Consider the following 18,222-nt stretch of genomic DNA (forward strand, 5'->3'; position numbering starts at 1 on the left):
TAGACAGTGTACCACATGCGATCCAACTTTGTGTGAATGGAAAGAAATTGTAAGCGCTGACCTTTTATCACACATACTAAAACTCACAGTATCTTTCACTTCAAAAATTAAATGAAAAAAAAAAGTTGTCCAAGTGAAACACGACACTTTACAAACCAAACTAATAATTTAGGAGGAAGTAATACAACATAATCCAATTCACAAATGACTTGCAATGGACCAGATGAGGGTCGGGTCAAAAGTATCATATTGTGCTACAAAGTGGGACAATGTCATACAGACTATACAACATCATATGAAGGACATATAAGACACCTATGGGGCAACACACCTCTCTTGCTATGAAGGTAGTTTGCCTCAACTATGATGGTTCAATGGTTATAATGAGCAATAGTTCTGTTACTTCAAATTCTTTGAAAAGAAAACATTTTTAGCATATACCTGGTGTACAATTCGCCAGATAAATGTTGTAAAGACTGTCATTTTTAGTATAGAACAGCAATACAGATCACATTAGTATCATAATTCTGTACAGTCTGTAACTGCTGGGATATTTTCAGGTTTGAAGGTCACCTTAAAATTCCAGCAACTTAAACCTCTGTCCTAATCAAACTTTCAAAAGGAATGAATTAAATTAAAGTGTTTATAAAGTCTTAAAGTACACATCAAAGTTGTGACATACATAGTTTCTTCGCTTGGAAGAAAAAAGTACATGACTATATAAAAATGTTGCTATGCTGTTTTTTACCGACCTTGACATGTGTTATTATCCCAATCCTGTCATTCTGTTCAAATACGTTGATTTTAATCAAATATGTTGATTTTACTATACGAGTTATTGCGATTACACAACAACTCATAAAATCTGGTCTGTGTGAAATCGTTCAAAACCCTATTGGCTTGCCCATGCAGATTCAAAAAGGAGCACTGCACCAAATATCCATTATCCATTAGGGTTCTTGTGCCAGAATACAAAAATATCTGAATGCAACAAGCTGCAATTCAATGTAGCAAAATACACAGGGTTCTGCCACTCCCCTCTGACATTTATCAACCGATATGATCAAACAATAGACCAAGTACTGAGAAATACTGTCATGAAATCTGCATCTTGACAGTGTAACAGTTATTTTGAAATATATTGATCATATTTTGATACGGATTTTGATTTTGATGAAAACGACTGTTGGAAAACCATTTGAGATGTTTGAAACATTGCGGAATATGAGTGAAAATAGAATGTTGCAAGAGCAAACAGACATTTTCATTACTCTGATAACTCTGACTATCTATTCTGCGGTCTGCATGTATGCATACTGTATTTACTTGGGATCCTACAGAAGGCAAGAGTCAGAGCTAACTCAAATGTAAACATTTACATCACGCCTCACAACTTTTCAGCACAAAGGCCAATTTTGCAGCTGTCGCAATTGGAATTATTTGTGTTTTATTACATGCTTGAAAGTTTCAAAGGAACCGTAGCTGTTTATAAGGAAAAAAAATACTTCAATGTATGTGAGGACACTGGGATTCAGAGGTGTGTGGGAGCGAAGATCGGACTTTTATTCATTTGTATGGCCAAGAGGATCTGATCACACAATATATCAGCATCAAGTCGTAAAGTCTACGCATCAAAACCATTAGTGTGAGAGAGGCACAAACGGCTGTTTGGCTTGTGTGAAGTGATAAGGTGGACAGTGAATGGAGAGGGAAGCAGAAGGGAATAAGAAGAGACACATACCAGTGGGCCAGTACCGCACGAGCCAGTGGCAACGATGCTGAACAGCGCCGTGTCCGCAAAGGGCGGTCTGTCCTCACCTGTGATCAAAATGGAGTCAGGCTTAGGGGACAGGGTAGGCCGATTCCAGCGCCAAACAAAAACCTGAAACGAGACAGGGAGCTCACATTAAAACAGAACAGAAGGGCTCAGACTTTCAAACAAAACCAGTCAATACGCAAACATGTCCGTACATGAATAAACCGCAGAGAAGACGAGAAATGTTTCCTGAAACTTAAAAAAAGGAGAATCGCAAGCAGCCAAATAACAGTGTTGTTTCAAACGACGGGATAGCGCCAAGTCATCGACAAGAGTGCCTCAAAACACTGTCCCCTCATTCCCTGGCTCTTTCAACCTCCTGTCCGGCTGTCCTATCCACATTTTACCGGGAAACGAAAACCCCAAAACGGATTTGAAAAAAGATTCCGTGGGAGAGAAAAGGCGGAAAGGTCGTACGCGGTGAGATGCGGTCGAGAAGGAGGTTCAGCACTGCCCTGGCTACAGAGAAAGTGGAATTTGTGACCATGCAAAGGAAAGGGTGGTGTTTTCTTTTTTTTTTTTTTTTTTTTTTTTTTGGCGCTTCGCTGTGCTCGGGTTTTTTTGGATCCCAGCAGGGTCCTTGGCTGCGGTTCTGACTCCTTAGCAGTGCCAAAATTTGGACGTTTCCTTTTGTCTTAAACTCCCATGAATAAAGCTAAACAGGGGGTACGACTGGAAAAAAAAGAGCGCTTCAAACAGACGGAGTGAAAAAATGAAGCAAGAGATGAAAAATAGAGAGAAAGTTCGTGACGAGGGAGAGGGAGTAAGAGTGCAACAGAGAAAAAGAGAGAGAGTGAGAGAAAGAGAGAGAGAGAGACATATGCACAAGACAGAAAAATAATAGAAGCTTAACAGCAGAGTTAAAAAAGAACTGAACACTCAAAAGAGAAGTGAAGACTGAAAAGGGTTGCTTTCACACCGGATTTCTTTCTCTGCAAACATGCCATGTCTCCCTACGCGAACAGCACGCTGTCTCCTCTCCGCCGCTCCCTCCCTGCCTCTGTCCAATCCACGCCACGTAGTGCGAGAGTGAGAGCAGTGAGAGAGAGAGAGAGAGAGAGAGAGAGAGAAAGAGAGACACATTTTCTCCCCTCTCCAAAATGGCTGTGGCCGTGGATGAGCTACAAGCAATTGAGAGAGAGCGAGAAATAGAGCGAGAACGACAGACAGACAGACAGACAGAGAGACAGACAGACAGACAGAGGGACTTGGAGGCAAGAGCAGCACTCTGCCGTCCTGGAAAACGATATGCAACGGGTCCCTCCAGCCTCTTACCCCCACTGTCCAAAAAGCGCCATTCTCTTCCTCCTTCCCTCTTTGTCCCGCTCACTTTTCCTTTCGTGGCGAGAGACCCAGCCTGTGCTCTCAGTGCTGCCCAGTAATGACCTCTTAGACTGGGCATGCAGGGGCACTATGCCCGACATGCTAACCAGCTAAGATTAGCTCCATTCTGTGTGTCTCCCTGCTCCCGTTTGTCTACCCATTTGTCTGGCGATATGTCTGCTCTAATCCTGTGTCTGAATCAATCTGTCAAACCCTCCATGTCTGTCCACGTCAGTCTGTCACAGCCTAAGTCAGTCAGTTGGTCACTCTATTTGGCCGTTACACGTGCTGCTGCCCCAAGACCCAAACATCTCAGTGTGCCATTATGTCTGAGACCATCTGTCTGTATTGGTGCACTGTGAGTCTGCCAGTCAGTCGCTAGGCTGGTTGCAATCTTTTTTTCCCCTCTCTGCTGGTTGGGTCTGTTTGCCAATCTCATCTCAAGAGCACTTTCGCAGTCACTAGAACTTTTTGTCGGTACTCTGTGGATTGCGATGTGGTAGCTGCTGGTCCAAATACACAAATAGACACCAAACCAAATAGAACTACAACCAGGGAATAACAATGCAAGCATAACAACCCAAACTGCATGGAAATCCAACTCGGGCTTAGCGACAGTTTCACTTCCTCAAGATATTTTAGACGGAGGCAAGGGGATTGACCAGTACAGTACTACCACATGGAAACAGTACCGTATATATACGTAGTTTGTACATGTAAAACATGGCCAATAACAACATAAATCAACCAGCTATATAATTCCATCTCATTCTGAAACATTTCCCTCATAGCTTAGTAATAGTCAGAATGACGACTGGGGACTCTTTTCAGTGATACACACACTGCAGTCCTGGTTGTGGTGCAACAACATGTCTCTTCCTGCTTTTGTTTTACTATCCTACACCCCACCCATTCCTTTGAAAATATGCATTATTTCCAGACTTTTAACTGCATCATATATTAACTCCATGTATTGTCCATACCCGTGTATTAACCGTAAAACACAATTTTATTGGCATGCTAGTTAACGCGTGCAAAAAGGAGCCACATTGCTGTAGTGAAGAATAAAAAAGGGCTTCATTGATGTCTTCATTTCTTCCTTAAATCACACACACTGTTTTAAGTCACACATAAGCACAATGAACTAAAGGTAACTCTTGCTTTAAAGAAATATCAGAAATATTTTTTCTGTTTGAGAAACAAAAACTCATATCCACGTATAGCCTGCACCAGCGCATTAACCGCAGCGTTGCAGAAAGTTTACAAAATCAATGCATAAACAGCGATAAATAGTCAGGAAATTAAGGTACTAAAAATAGTGCCGATTTAGCAGATATTTAGGATCTTTCAGCTCACTAGCTGCATGCCTTACCATAATAGATGACAATGCAAAGTCTATATTTCAATTCTATTAACAACATATTTATTCGGGCGTTTATAAATGCAGTTGTGCTAAAATGAGAAAAAAAGTACTTGAAAAAGGGCATACAAAGACATAAAGGGAGACTTAATTGCCAAATCTGGAAATTGGAAAGCTCTTTTTTCCTCCTCCTCTCCACCTCGCTTGGAGTTGTCTGTATCTCATCCTGCCCCCGATCGAATCTCAATGAGCAGATATGACTCCCCAGCTTGCTGCCAAGCCCCCTTGTCCCTGTGCCCACGGTGCCATGCCAGGAGGCAGGAGTGCCCCCCTCGGCAGACGGGTGAACAAAAGGGGCACCAGGACACGGGCCCACCACGGCCCCCGCTGCCCAGGGACACCCGGGGGAATGAAGGGACTGGGAAACACCAAGAGAAAAGAAGAAAGCGAAATGACAGATCGAATGAGCGAGGGAGAGGTGGAGAAAGCAGAGAAAAGGGGGGAATTAAGACAGATGGACAAAGTCAGGAGAAAAAAAATCAAAGAGGTGAGAGAGAGAGAGAGAGAGAGAGAGAGAGAGAGATGTATGGAGATCTAAAAGGGGAGAAGGGAGTTAAAACTGACCCAGGAGCACATTGCCTAATGACCTCATCCCTCCTGTGAACGGGTCAGACGGGTTTGCGATATACAAAGAGCGCGGAGTGAAACCAAGACCTGATGAATTTCTATAAAGGGAGGGGGGGGGGGGGCAGATTGCACACTGAAGAAAATGAGAGGCCAGCTCGCGGATCAACATCCGAGCGAGAAAAATGAGCACAGTGCAAAGAAACGGCCAATAGTCACTCGCTAATACACTGTCAAAACCAAACAACAATACGAACTTGTATTCGGTGGCTTAAGGCTTGTTTATGTCGACTTACCGATTGAGTCTCTATTTTCCGAGGAGCGGCTTGGCAGGGGCTCTCAGGAGTCGGGTCCACATTAGCCAGAGGCGGCAATAACAACCCAACCCCGCAATCAACAGCACCACAGCACAGAACTAACACTAAAACCCGCGGACTAGGGGCTGTTGCATCGGTCAGAGCAAGTCGGCAGGCAATAAAGCGTTTCACAAAAACACAAAAACAGAGCAGCACCAACATGACAAAGCCGAATGTTTTGATTGAAAAGAGAAAGCTGCGGCGACATGTATAGGCAGCGGTGAGAGCCACTGGGAAGCCTGGTGCTCAGCTGAGCAGCTGCCTGCTCAACAACCAAATGACAAGGAACATCTGTTTCGAGGAAAGCCAAGATCCCGTTTTGAATTGGCCTGATGCTCGTTCCTCTCTTTTCCTAATCAGGCTGCCTCCCCCTCTCGCTGCCCATCTTGTTCCCTCTCTGTATCGACATATCTAACTCACGCACGAAGCTAAAAAGTACAAATGCAAGGATGCCAGTGAAGGTACTAGTCATGCAAAAAGGTTCACCCATTCAACTATCACTGGTAGCACAGGAGAGACAGGCCTCGTGAAATCTGGACCAAATTAAAGGCAGCACAGCTAACAAGGCCAGATATAAATTCTGCTCTTTTATAGACCAAATTGCTTGAACATTATTATTATTATTTTATTATTAACAACATAAATTTGACAGCCATAATCTACCTCTTAATGCAAACCAAACCAGTTGACAGTCTGTTAAGAATAAAAAAACTGGCTTTCTTTTTGTTTTTCAACAAACTTAGGGGTAGGGTTTGGCAGTCAGTTCACAGGTAGTTTAGACAGCCTTATTTGGCAAGCGTGTTCAAAGTTTGCTACAAATTTGTCAAACACGCCACTGATTGTTTGTTGGCTATCAGTTTTTTCATCACCCATCTGAAGACTGTGTTACCTGGTTTGATAAACCCAAGAACATAGCAATTGTGTCTAATTGTGTCTAAAAAGTCTAAGTGAATCTTGCCCACAATAAATACTGTAAGAATGTCATGATTTAATTAGGCCTCAGTCATTGTCACCGCCAGCCCTTTGCTGCAGCTCCTCATTCTCATAAAACACAGAACACTTCCCAAAATACTACAAATAGAAACAATGTGAAGGCTCTACACAGTTAATGTCTCTTTATTGCCTCTGTTGCTCCTTCCCTCCCTCCCTCCCCTCCCTCTCTCTCTCTCTCTCCCTCTGTCTCTGTCTATCTCTGATATTCTCCTCATGCGTGACTGCGGCACCTACTCTTCTCATCTAACTCATCCACACCTCAAGCAGACTGTGTCACCACCATCGGTGTAGCTCTGCCATCACACGCTTACAGAAGCAGGCCAGACTAAATCCTAAGGGCTCGTCGAAAAACAACATACTGGCTGGAGAAGCTTGACTCGTGAGAGCAGCTTCTTTTTACTTATTAACCTTTCCAAGAGTGTCATGAAACACGGAAACACATGAAACGTGTACAAATATGCCACGTCAGAAAGCGTTACCCTGTAGTAGCGTTAAGACGCGATGATGCTGTATTATAAATGGACTGAGCTTAAACAAAATGGCGATGATGTGTAATATTTACATCTGATTCAGTATTTACTGCAAACCAGTATAATTATTGGAGCCACATTTCGACTAAATATATTACACAATACTACACATACACACACACACACAAACACACACACACACACACACAGTCACAAACTATGAAAGATATTCTTAAATGTACTCCCTCTGCCAAAGCGCACGCACACGCACACACACACACACACACACACACACACACACACACACACACACACACACACACACACACACAAAAAGTGCAAGTCTTCCACAAATAGCCTTGACAAATACTAGAGGAACGAAAGGAAGAAATAAGATGCTTTAGAGCTGATAATTGGAGTAAACAACAAAAGAACGGCACACAGATTCCTTGGAATCCAGAATCTATCCATCCCTCTGCCATGAGGCACATTCCAGCGGTGCAAAGACTGAAAAACGACTCAATGAAAAGAGCTCTCGAACTGACTGAACTGGGACAGGCTCTTGAACTGGGACTGAAACAAGAAAATGTAACACTTTTGAAATACACCCATAGAACATATGCCGATAGGAAAGTATGTGACTTATTAAAGACATTTTGTATCTAGTTCTGAATTGTAATCTGTCTATGCAATAAAGACTTTAGATTTTTGTATTTCTATGCAACATTCATTTTTTTAACCATCTGACATAATTTGGATGTTTTCAACAGAGAGTGTTGAACTAAATTGTGCTTTCTACAGAGAGTGTTGAACTGAATTGTGTTTTCAACAGAGAGTGTTGAACTGAATTGTGTTTTCTACACAGAGTGTTGAACTGAATTGTGTTTAGCAGTGTGCACATCTTGAAATGGGCAACACCGAAACATTTCCATATCTAATTACTTGGGGCGCTGAAACGTAAATTGATGTTAAATTGTGTTATTACCCTGGACACCAGTCATTTTCTTTTTCTCTGCCTCTCCACAAAAAAAAAAATGAAATGCATAAATAATGACACGAGAGGGGAGAAAAATGGCATAAATCGGCAAAAAAAAACCTCGAGACAGACGGGGAACTGCAGGGGCATTTGGCCAAAACCAGACAGAAAAAATCAACAAAAAAAGAAGCCAAAGACCTACAGAGCAGAGGGGTGCAGTGTTGGAGAAAGGAGAACCTAATTACTATATTAATCACGCTTTAATTTCAATTCAGCTCCAGTAACCGCCGCACTCATGCTAATCGCTAGCCGAGCGCTGCCAAAGCGCTCCATATTAACACATCTTGCCTGACAGGCATGCTGGAGAGCCCCGGGCACGGGCGACACCACGCCAGGGAGAAATCCACCGATTTACAGTGAAAAATCGGGGGGCCTGCTAATGCCTTTGATCTGGCCAGGAAAGCAGTGAGGTCTCGGGTGGGGGTGGGCGTGGGGTAGAGTGAGAAGATGGGGGCTGACAGAGGGTGGGGTTAGAAGGTGTAGCTATAGAGATCACGTCAAAGAGTGAGTGAGCAGGCTGAGACAGAGAGAACGAGAGAGGGGAGGTGATAACAAGAGGACATGATTATGACTAGCAGCAGACAAGCACAGCAGATTGACAATATGATGGGACACAAACGGTACTTGTCTCAATACAAAATAATGGGTTTAAACCTTGGAGGACACGCGCTACAGACAAGGAGGGCCGGAGGATAATGCAAACCCAAAGAGGGCTGAGGGGGAGGCTTCCGCAACTTTAAAGGACACAATCTCCTTATTCATCCCTTGCCAGTTCTCCTGCCTCTCCCCCCCGAAGGCCGTAAAATATATAACGTCTTTGGACATTTTAATAATAATAAAATATCATTCTTGGACACAAACTTGGGCCTCTTCAGCTTGCTCACTCCTTTCCATTAGTATGAGCACAGCACTCAAGTTCATTTTCAAATGGAGAGAGAGAGAGAAGAAAGGGTTTGTTTGTGTCTGTGTGTGTGTTTGTGTGAATCAGTGTGTGTGTGTGTGTCTGTGTGTGTGTTTGTGTGAATCAGTGTGTGTGTGTGTGTGTGTGTTTGTGTGAATCAGTGTGTGTGTGTGTGTCTGTGTGTGTGTTTGTGTGAATCAGTGTGTGTGTGTGTGTGTGTGTGTGTGTGTGTGTGGGTGTGTTTGAGAGAGAGAGAGAGAGAGGGACAGAGAAAGAATGGATTAAGAAAAAAGAGGAAAAGAAAGTGACATTTCCAAATGCTCTCTCTCTCTCCCTATCTCTGTCTCCATCTCACACTATACTTCCATTCCTGGTCACCAAGACTCCCCCTTTCACAATCTCTCTCTCCCCGTCTCTCTCTCTTTTTCTGTTGCCTTCGCTCCCTCCTTTCTTCCCTCTCGTTCTCTCAGTTTAATTTACAGACCCTCTGGAGGAGAACGGGGAGGGCGAGCGCCATGGTAACCTGGCCGGCTGCCATCTCATTACACCGCCAATTGATTCTGGAGCGCCGCCACGTCCGTTAGACCTCTCCCCTCCCCCCACCATCCCCCCCAATCCCTCACCCACCCCACCCCCATGCCCACAAGCCAACTACCCAGCATGCACCTGCGACTGTCTGCGGAGTGGGACTAATGCGGCGCGTCTCCAGCAATGGATTCCTTGAGGAATATGCAGACTCATCCTCCGACCCAACATACAGACACACACTCTCCGGTGAACGTACACGCACACCCATACACTGAGGTCCACAGGAAAGAGGACCTGTCATCAAAAGGAACAGTCACCACCCACCCCCCCCCCCCCCCCCCACCCCCCCCCCCCCCCCCCACACACACACACACACACACACACACACACACACACACACACACACACACACACACACACACACACACACACACCCATCCACTCCACGACTGCATCTGAACAGACGGCCATTCAGAACATTCTGCTGAGTGACGCGTGAGTGGGCAGCGTGGACTTCCCCTCACTCCGTCTCTGACCCCTTCTGTCTCGCTCTCGCTTGGCCGCCTGCGCTATCCACTGACCTGATGGGGTAGAGAGCGGCCGAGTGGCACACCGCTTTGGCCTATTTACACGAGCGTGGCCGCACGAGTGGCCCCCCACGGGAGAGCCCTGCTCCTGCGGCCCCCAATCAGAGACCTGACACGCCGTCATGTGATCCGGCTCGACGCTGATGCAGAGGGACGTGTACGACCCTGAGAGCTGTCCTGTCTACATCCATCTCTCTTCTCTTCTCTTCTCTTCTCTTCTCTCTCTCTCTCTCTCCGCCTATCTTTTTACCCACTATCCCTGCCTCTCTCCATCCACCCACCGCTGTTTTCCATGTATGTTTGTATTCATTACCTTGGCATGGATTCTGAACAGGCTCTGTCGACATACCATATGATTGCAATGTCATTATCAACCCTAAGCATACTGTACAACTGCTATCAAAGCTTAAGATACATCTGGTGCAGGGAATATGTGCTAGCAAATTCTAGCACACCAGAAATAAAAGCAGAGCATGAAACTGCTTGAACAATTAAAAAAAAAATGTGTCCATATGTGCATGTGCTTGTGTGTATGTTTCTGTATATGTGTATTGGTGTGTTTGGCGATGTATAGATAGTATGTTTGACTGGAGTTTCTCTATAGAGGTCACACTCATGTATAGGTTGGGCCCCCTACATGTGCCTCTGTGTGGGTGCCAGCCTTTGTACTGTGTGTCCTCTGTCCTTCCTGGGGCATGCTGCACACTCGGCTGCTGGAGCTGCTTGCTGCTTGCGGGGCAGGAGTCTGGCTTCCTCGGCTGCTCTGGTTTGAGTTTGCGTCTCTGTGCTCTGGCTTATGTGTGGAGAGAGAGAGAGAGAGAGAGAGAGAGAGAGAGAGAGAGGGGAGAGGAGGGAGGAGGGCTGAGGTAGGCCTCCCCAGATTGGGGCCCCTTTCCTGTAGCGGCACGGGTTGTTTGAGGACACAGTGAACCGGGCCACCCGATACAGGGGAAGGGCCTCGGCAAGGGGGGAAGCGACGGGACGCACTTGGAGGAGCACAAGGCAAAAGAATCCAGAGGGGAGGGGTGTCGGGGGGAGGGGGGGGCTATCAGGAGAACGAGGATTGGTCGGGGTGAACAGTGGAGGGTTGGGTTATGGTGGAGCTAGGAGGGGCCAGGGAGAAGTAAAAGGAGCGGGGGGGGGGGGGGGGGGGGGGAGATGTGTGAGGAGGGGGCCAGAGAAAGATGGAGAAAAGATGGAGGAGTGCATAATGCAGGAGGAAGGTTTGCACTGCGACTGGGAGAAACTGGTGACATAAGGTATATTGTGCTGAGGCCCGACTTTACAGGGTACATTTCAGCATGCTGTCACCCATTAATACCAAGCAATTATGCTATTAGGACACAATGGTACCATGTGACAATGTACACATGGCCTGTCTGTTTTATAACATGTTAATAACAAAATCCGTTAGATATAAGAGTGCTTATAACATATTAATAACACATATGCATTGCAGAAGCACTGAAAGGACTATTTCATCCATCAATATTAGCTTTTTCGTTCTCTCTGTCTGTATCTTTCACTCTCTCTCTCTCTCTCTCTGTCTCTGTCCTCTCCCTCTCTCTCTATGCTGGGCTGGATTGCCTTTGTCTGTGAATAGAATTCTAACAGGAGTCTGGTCCTCCCACCAGGACGGGCCTATGAATACCCTCACTGTGAGAGCTCCAGTCTTTCACTTTGCACAGGCTTTCTGTACAGGAATGCCTGAGCAGTGAGGTAAGAGGGCACTACACCTCACTGAGCCACAGCATGCACACACACACACGCACACACACACACACACACACACACGCACACACCACCAACACATGCACACACCACCAACACACACACACACACACACACATATCTATACATAAGCACACAAATCCTCTCTCCATCACTCTCTCACATACTCATTGCACGCACACGCACACACACACACACACACGTACGCACATACACAATTAAACACAAGCCACACACAGAGGCAGACATGTGTGCGTGCGTGCACACACACACACACACACACTCACACACAGAAACAGAAAGAGAGCGTGAATGCGTCATGCAGTGATGAAAAGCCACTCTTTTCAGCGTGAACTCTCTAACCCCTTTCCTCACATCTCGGAGACCAATCTCCTTTATCTGCCCCACACAGATTTCCTTTCAGATGGAGCCCATTTAGCCGCCCAAGACCAAACCCAGGCCCTGCCTCCAGAGCGGAGGCTCTCCCCCTCGGCCCGCCACCGCTGGGATGATCCATGGTACAGAGGGACCTGTGTGGAGGCCACCAACCCCCCAAAAAACAGATTAAGCTGCTTTCCTATGATCAGAATTATCACCCACTATCTTCATGCTGCTTCAGCTTTGTTAGTTCGGTTTTGCTTGTTGGCATACTTGTTTATTCTTCTCGGTTGTTGTTTGTGTCTTTTGATGGATCTTCGTCTTAAGTTGAATTTAGAAATCCCCCAAATAATTGAGAAAATGACTAAGAACTTAGTTTGTGCCAGAATAATTAGGAAAAGGATTTCATTTTAGCACTGTCTACATTGCAACAGTGTCCTTTTACACTGGCAGTCTGAAATATGACTGTAGATGTCACAATTGTTTGATGAAGAATGACTAGCCTACAGTATTTAGCCCGGTGGAAAAACACTGAAACACACCAGCAACAAATGAAAGAAAGAAAGCCTCATCATCAGCCAAAAACACTTGTAATTACAACTGCAAAACCCAGACTTTACTCGTTCCTCCAGAGCTGTTGACCAATGAAAGACAAACGAAGACCCAGCGTGTGATGACAATATTCACCTCTGCTAAAAACAGGGAGTAAATTCCACCTGGGAAAAATAAAACAAACTAACACCATCCACCACCTGTACGGAAAGCTCTAACGGGCTTAAAGGCTGTGCTCCTATGATGGTCTGTGGCTGAGGTAGACGGGGAGAGAGAGAGAGAGAGAGAGAGAGAGAGAGAGCGAGAGAGAGCAGAGGCTCATGGGTGGGAGAGCTAAGCAGGGAAGGTGTTTATGCAGCCCGAATGAGCGATCGTACTTCTGCCAAGACGGAGCACAGACATCCCTTAGTGGGCCTCTGAACTGCAGTAAAGGGTCCTGCTGAGGCAGAGACAAGGGAGAGAGAGAGAGAGAGAGAGAGAGAGAGAGGGAGAGAGGGAGAGAAAGAGAGGGAGAGAGAGAGGGAGAGAGAAAGAGAGAGGGAGAGAGAGGGAGGGAGAGAGAGAGAGAGAGAGATACAGGGAGGGAGGGATGATGAGAGAGAAGAAGAGAGAGGTGGAGAGAGAGAGAGATAGAGGGAGAGAGAGGGAGGGAGAGATACAGGGAGGGATGGATGAAGAGAGAGTAGAAGAGAGAGGTGGAGAGAGAGAAAGAGTGACAGAGACATGGGCAGAAAGAGAAAGAAACTGAGACAGAGAGAGAAAGATGAAGAGAGATAAAAAGATGAATAGAGAGAAAGACACAAAGAATGAGAGAGGGAGGATAGGTGTGTAAAAACGAGTGAAAAACAAAGTCACAGAAATGTAGACAGAGGCAGAGCTGTGGTCTGACTCCAACACTGTTCAGTATCGATGACTTCCATTACCCGCTGGCTTTAACCACACAAAAACAAACACTAAAACGCTGTGATGTACCTCAGCACCAGCCCCAAAAACACACTCCATCCTAGTCGCATTCATCTCACATTGCTATGATTCCACATTGCAACAAAGGCTGTAAAGCAGAATTAAACAAATGAGATGAATAAGTAATGGTTTAAATACTAATGGTTATCTAATGGTATCCTTGCATTATGACAACATGAACATATTTGGGTCATTCCTGGAATTTTGCCTGAAAGACTACCATCAAACTGTCCAGGACATTTCATGTGGGTACTAGTATAAGTTTACATTTCTCAGATTATATTCTGGTATTATGTCTGTTTTCCAGAATCGGAATCACAACAGCCTAAATCAATTTCTGAGCAAAATGCTCTAAAAAATTCAGTTACTGACTATTCAGCACAGTTTATACATTGCTTTTGTAAACTTTTCTGTCGCCCTGCGGTAAATGCATGCGGTCTATACATAGGTGTGAATTTCTTTCCATTACCCCATCCGTTATACCACACTGCTTATCTACACAAAAACACATGGACATGGACATGGCCATAGGTTACCCATAAACTTGCGTTGATAATGGAGAAAATATTTACAAGGTTTTTATAGACAGAAATTGCCTTTCATGGAAACACCATACGCTACTGTCTGAATATCAGAAAACACGGCAGCCTTTGTTTGGTAAACCAAGGTTTAGGCCTTATAAAGAGTGCAGTCTGGAGATCAATTTTAAACTGGGAGATAGGCCTAGTTAAGTACAAACGGTTGTCGTGATTTTGTTCCCTTTTACCTTGGTTTTGCCCAAATGGTCAGCGAAAGAATGATATAACTTTGAAAAGAAACGTGGTTAATACACAGGTGCAGTCAATACATGGGTTTGTTTTTTAAAATGACATAAAATATGCGGTCATGCGGTTAATATACAGTGCGGTTAATAGTCGGGAAATAACGAGCTATATATGTGTGGCCTGGTGGACAACCTGATTTCACATTCCATCAGTAAGAGCAGAGTGTGAAGGTTGAACTAGCAGAGCAAGAGCACAGCTGTACATCAAATATTGCAATCCACACAACATAATGGGAGACATATCAGAGTTCAAAATTATTGGTGCACATCTCGCTGGCACATCTGTGACCAGGACAGCAAGTCTTTGTGGTGTATCGAGCCACGGTATCCAGGGTAATGGCGGCATACGACCAAGGACGAACCACATCCAACAGGAGTAATTGTCGACGCAAGAGGAAGTTGTCTGAAAGGGATGTCCGAGTACTAACCCGGATTGTATCCCCAAACCATCAAACCACAGCTGCCCAACTCACTGCAGAATTAAATGCGCACCTCGACTCTATTTCCACCCAAACTGTTTATCGGGAGCTCGTGATTCATTACAGATACAGTGAACTACAGAAGTAAGAAGAGAAGTACAATGCTGATGTGATTGCGCCACAGCAGCGGTCAAACGTTGCATGCCATAACCTTTTAGTTTTTTAAAGCATGCAGTTGGTTGAATGTTTCCAATGACAGAAACGTGCAGATGTTTGCAGCATTGATTGCAGCAGGTAGCCAGCCTGATTTAAGGTAGCTTCTCAGGCAGCAAACTGGATAACAGTTAATTGTTAATATAATATTAGACCTCATATTGTTGATGTGACAGAAAGGCTTCATGAAGTTAGTCAGTGCTTTTGGGAACTACATAACTGCATCACTTAAGTTAGCCTGTCACTCCAAATTTGTTTGTCACCACTGCCATGTTAAATGGCACACGTTGGCTGTGTAACTTAACTTTGAGGGCATACAGTGTAAAACCCTTCTTCAGATTGCTGTGCAAATGATTGATTTGATCAGTTAGTAACTCTGTCACTTAATAGACTAACATTAACAAACTATTTTCTACAGTTTATATACAGTTATTGAGGTAAACAGACACAGGTCTATCTCTGCAGGGATCCTTTCCATGTTACCAGACACTTATAATATCATTATGAGCCTGTCAGTGACGAACAAAAGTGGATTACTTTGACGCAGACCCACAGATGCCCCATGGGATTACATTTTTCTCCATATTTTAGTTATAGCGCTCCAACTCAATTATTTCTATCGTTTATTGTCCTAAAGATCTAAAAATAGGGCCCATGTTGAAATATCCTGAAATCCTGAAGTCAGGTGTTTCTTCAGAGCTCAGAGAATGTGAGGATGCAAGGATCTTATCGACCACATTAATGTTTGCTTAAAGCAAAGACATTGTAGAAATCTGTAGAAATCAATGTAATCTCTGATGTGGTTTGAATGTGAGGAATGATACGCATTTTTTTTTATTGAGCACAACTTTTAATCTGCTTAAATAGATGAGCCTCCCCTTTATTTAAAGGCACCAGAGTATTTGGACTTTGGCTAATATGCAGCCTATTTAGGAGTACCAGAGTATTTGTTTGAAACACTCGTCACAAAAATCATCCTCAATGGGATCGCATGTATGAAATGAATTGCTTTGATCCAATATGGCTGACTGCTAAATACAGATAATGTTAAATATATAGTTTTTCCTATGTCATATTGATAGCCTACAGATATTTACTGTGACAACAGGAATCTTAATAAAGCATACAATTATTTGGAATGACTGTAAGATATAGGCAAAGCACACATGCCATTTTACCCATAAAAGGGGATGTGATGTGATGTGATGAATGCAATGAAGAGAGAGATAAATTGATGAGTTGCTGTATCCGATACAGCTGGCTGCAATATGATGTGCTATGGACAGAGATTTTTGTATATAAAAATCATGTTTTGCTTTCCAATGTCAGAAACGTCTTCCTGAGTTTAAGTGATTTTAAAATGCTCTAACAGAGTTTTGTAAGTGTTTATACCATCACACTCTTGGTTCTGTGGCAAGTCTAAATAAAAGAAAAAGTTGCTGCTTTAAAAAAAAAATGACACTGTGTGGTGATGACACTAGCACTACCGTATCTAGCATATATTATGCTTCATAACTGAAATAACAGGGGACTTAAACATGTGCTGCATGAATAACTTTCAGTGGACCCTACAAAAGTAACATAGTTTATTATGATTAAGTTGAGCTATGTTTGGTTGGTCACTGGCGAAGTGTGTTAGTTAATAATACTTACAGCTAAGTTTGTTTGTAACACATGCAGCAGTAGGGTTATTGTATTAATATTCTCATAGATGCCTGTAGCTAACAACGCAAAATGAAGGCTGTAATGCGCGCAGGATTTGATGTTTAGGCGTCGTCTGTGGACATCAAATTGGGAAAGTATGCTCAGGTGCTCGCTATGCCATTTTATATAAATGTACCTTCACTTCTGAACACCAGGACGCGGGGGTGCTAACAATTAGCCTACGCTACAACCCATGGACGTTTCCTCACTGCAGTGAATTCTGTATCCGCTGGCCATGAACAAACCACTTGATTTTTATGCATTTTTTTTAACATTTTTGTTTTAAAGCCCTACACAATCCTACTAACCTATGACATGTGTGTTGACATTTGTGTTCGGGCTATGCTCATCATATGAACAGAGGCAGACAACGCAATAGGCTAGTGACAGGTACGATCACGTACAGTCCCATCTATGTCCCCAGCACTTTTCAAACCAAAATGACACCCATGGGAAAGGGGCACACTCAAGGTTACCTGCGGAAGGGACTCCGACGTTTGTGTTATGGCACTGTCTTCATCTGACAACTGTAGCAGCAATTAAACTATTTCATCAAGTGTACACAAATGTAATACAGCTCTCATTTCGAGCTTGGCTGCCAATGAACAAACAATTGAATCCAACTTTCCTCGAGCTTGTGCTTCCTGGTCATGCTAAATCAGCTGCCGCTGCCAAATGACTATACTTATACCCCGTTCATTTACAATGGGACAATAAGCAATTAAAAATGGTAATTACAACAAAACCAGAGAACCTATCAATTAGCTGATAGTGCTGCAATGGAAGCGATATAGTGGAAAACCTTGCATGTTGAAGCGTCTCCAAATAATGGAAAAAAATGATACAAAACCTTCAGAGAAATGCGATAATCATAATAAAAGTCCAGAAGAACAATAATGCTTACGCAATGACGGCCATTGCCAGAAAAAGAATGCGAAGACAAAGAATGGATTACAGCTTTCCCAAATATATGAGCTATTCTGTACTGTACTGACAATAGCTACCGTAGCCACTTCTGAAGTGCCATCATTTAAGAGGCTCTTGATTGTTTTATTTATTGGGTATTAGTTTCGAGAATACACACATACATAATCAGTACACACATACGTACTTAATTACATTGCAGCTACTGCAAAACAAATGTATGTATGTATGTATGAATGTGTATTATGTTTACACCTATACCCACTCTTCAGTGACTAGTTCTTATTACCATAGCACTGGCTACATCCTGGAATGTTTTGGTAATGCAGATGTAAAAATGTGTCATACTAATACATTTTAATCTAAGTGAATTGTACTGGGGGGGGGGGGGCAGGTTGTGATCGAGAGAGAGAAGGAGAAATAGAGACAGAGAGAAATAGGAATATATCTCCTTTAAGCCCACAAGTTTTCAACAAAAACAGGGCTCGTCACTAAAACACAGCGAACAAAAAACACAGAAT

At 43.9% G+C, this 18,222-nt stretch overlaps 1 long non-coding RNA gene across 1 annotated transcript in view; it reads right to left on the bottom strand.

Annotated features, from left to right (window-relative positions):
- Window positions 1-782: 782 nt before the first annotated feature.
- LOC116221525 overlaps window positions 783-18,222 on the bottom strand; it is a 45,671-nt gene continuing 28,231 nt past the window's right edge. Inside the window, exon 3 of the long non-coding RNA XR_004164168.1 lies at window positions 783-1,882. This is a non-coding gene — a long non-coding RNA (uncharacterized LOC116221525). The remainder of the gene's footprint in view (window positions 1,883-18,222) is intronic.

The sequence above is a fragment of the Clupea harengus genome, chromosome 8 (genome assembly GCF_900700415.2).
Source record: "Clupea harengus chromosome 8, Ch_v2.0.2, whole genome shotgun sequence".
NCBI classification, from domain to species: Eukaryota; Metazoa; Chordata; class Actinopteri; order Clupeiformes; family Clupeidae; genus Clupea; species Clupea harengus.